This window comes from Arachis hypogaea, chromosome 20, assembly GCF_003086295.3.
Source record: "Arachis hypogaea cultivar Tifrunner chromosome 20, arahy.Tifrunner.gnm2.J5K5, whole genome shotgun sequence".
Classification (NCBI taxonomy): domain Eukaryota; kingdom Viridiplantae; phylum Streptophyta; class Magnoliopsida; order Fabales; family Fabaceae; genus Arachis; species Arachis hypogaea.
The window spans coordinates 63,976,424-63,979,624 of NC_092055.1; positions in this window are offsets into that span (position 1 = coordinate 63,976,424).

The following is a 3,201-nucleotide window of genomic DNA, read 5'->3' on the forward strand; positions in this document are numbered from 1 at the left end:
AAGTGAGGGAATGCATCCATTCAGAGGAGAGTCTCCAATTAGTTACTTTTGATGAATTAGATGTAGTTTTGAGGGAGAGGTTCTCTCCTCTCTCTTTTAAGATTTAGGATTAGGATTTCTTTGCTTTCAGGATTATTTTTTTATCAGGTTCAACATTCTTTTTTATTTATTTTCTTAATTTAATTTATGAATTCTTCTATGTTACAGATTATTCTTTGAATTAATGTTATTTGAGGTATTTCAGTTTATTATTGCTTTTTTTATTTATGTTACTGTTGCTTCCAATCTGAAGACATTTTTATTCCAGTAGATTTACTTTTCCCCTTTGGTCTTGGTTAAGAAATCAGTAACTCAGGAGTTATCAAACTCAACATGATCGATAATTACTATCTTTGCTAATTGAATTGAACTTCAATAATCCCAATCTTTCTTTAGGGATTAACTAGGATTTGAAGATCAGACTAATTAGTCACTTGACCTTTCTTTGCTTTAAGTAAAGGCTAACTAAGTGGAATTAAGATTCAATCTTCATCATCATTGATAAGGATAACTAGGATAGGACTTCTAATTTCTCATACCTTGCCAAAAGTTTATTTTACAGTTATTTATTTATTTTACGGTCTTTTACTTATTTTAATTGCAATTCAAATCACTTGTTCCTCATCTTCAAAACCCCGATTTACAATCTTCATAACCAATAATAAGAACATACTTCCCTGCAGTTCCTTGAGAAGATGACCCGAGGTTTAAATACTTCGGTTATCAATTTTTAAGGGGTTTGTTACTTGTGACAACCAAAATGTTTGTACAAAGGGATTTCTGTTGGTTTAGAAACTATATCTACAACGCTACTATTTTTATAAAATTCTTTACTAGCAAAAATCCTAACGTCAAAATGGTGCCGTTGCCGGGGAACTGCAATCGTGTGCCTTATTATTGGTTATTGTAAATATTTTTCTTTTACTTGTTTATTTATCATTATTCTCTCCTTTTACTTCCATTAGCTACTATGAATTCTCACTCCTCTCGCTTTGAGTTTGGTTCTGATATTGTTGAAAGGAGTAAAAGTTATAATAGGAACATGCATCAAGGTCAGAGCAATCAAAGATGGATGGAGCCAAGAGGATCTGATCAACCCTTTAGGCAACAACACCCTCTAAGATATCATGGACAAAGACCATTCTACAATGCATACCAAACCAATAGACATGGTGGACAACCTTGTGGTTACCAACAAGCCCCACCCTGTGCTTATAGGCCATCCTCTCAACATAACTTCGCACCACCACACTCACAAGCTCTTTTTCACCATTCACTACCATATGATCCTCATCTACCCAAATTCAAATCCAATTACTCCCAAATACCACCACTTCCCCATATACCACGTCCAAATCTATCACCCCAAGAATCAGAGGTTCGCCTCAAGGAAACAGTAGATCAACTTCAAACAACCCTTCATCAACTGGAGCAAGTTGTAAATCAATTATCTTCTAGACGTTCGAACATTCAAGGACCACCCACAGCCCCATGTGGACAATCTAAGGAAGAGCGTAGTATGAAGGAGATACTAGAAACTCCAGTGGACAGAACAGGGTATGACTTCGTACTGGAACAAGTAGAGGAAGCTGTCATTGTAAACAAAGAAGAGTTGGTTGAAGACTTAGGAGACGCTGAACTTCCATGGGAATCCAGAGTTATAGAGAATTCTGTCAAAAGCGTTACAATTAATGCTAAGTAGGATAGTGCACAACTCCCAAAGCAAGTCTTTTTTGAAGAACTAGACGAAATAATCCAAGAAGTAAGTTTCCTTGATGATGATAATCTCAAGTTCTCCCAGTAATGAACTTGCATCAGTAAGTGAATTCTCTGAGATCGAAGAATCTTTCCCAAGTGAATACGAAGATGATGCAGAGGTAGATTTCTCTCAACCTCCTGTTTATGACTTAAGTGACGAGGAAGACATAGAAGGCTTTGATCAGGACATGGATGCAATTGAAGAAGTCTGCAAGGAAGTGAAGAAATTCACCAAAGAGCACAAGGGAGTAGAACTCACAGAACCACCGGAAACACCTATCCCAAGGCCATTACCACCCAATACAAGCTTCAAATGGGTACAATCCTTAACCTTTAGCTTTATCTTCCCACTTGAATATGGTTTGCTTGAAACAGATGGCCAGCTTAGAGCTCTCTGCGGCTTTAAGAGTAAGAGGGAAATGGCTCGCACTCAAAGCTGGTGTACAAGGTTCAATAAGGTTCCACGCTTCAATTCGAACTGCAAGGATTGGTTTCATGTCCAATCGAAAGGATCTCGGAAAACGTTTGGTTATCTTGGTGAGAATCTAACTTCTAAACTGCCCGGATGGAAAAATATAAATCAAGACGGAGGCAGATTTAGAAGTAAAGTTTAGGATCCTGGAATTTATTCCGACATTCGTCACCCCGGGAGCCTGACAATCTGTTTGAAGCTACTCAGAAGCTTTACATGCCTAGTTTGGGACCCCGGAGGCTATTGGCATTCCAAGAATTGGTGGAGATTTCTGGATGAATTTAAGCATAGGCCGCCTTAACAGGAAGCTCATCCAATGTCCAACTTAAGGACTTTAACTAAAAGTGCTAGGTGGGAGACAACCCACCATGGTATGGTCATTTTTTTTTCAGTTTTATTTTGTGTTATTTATTTTTGTTTTCCTTTTCAATTGAACCTGAATATTATTCATTCGCACTGCATACTGCATAATTGCATACCTGCATAAAATAAAAAAAAAAAAAGAAAGGGCGTGCGACGCGACTGCATCACTCATGCAATCGCGGCCACGTGATCTGGAAATCGGTGTAAGGATCCAACGCCCAGAAAGTTGGGCTGGAATCATGCGGCTATTGTGCGTTTCGCACAAAACGACCCACGCGGTCATGTCCCTGACGCGATCATGTTACTTGCACAACACCAATCCCACGCGACAGCGTGAGCGACGCAATCGCGTCGCATGGATTGCACAACACCCCAAAGGAGATAGAGAGTTGCGCTGAAACAACGATGGAATTGCGCGTTTAGCACAATTTCCAGCGACGCGGTCGCATGCCTCATGCGACCGCGTCATTCATCCTTTCTCCCATTCTATGCGATCGCATCACTCACGCAATCGCGTCAACTCCCATTCCACCCCAGCCACGCGACCGCGTGCCCCACGCGATCCCGTG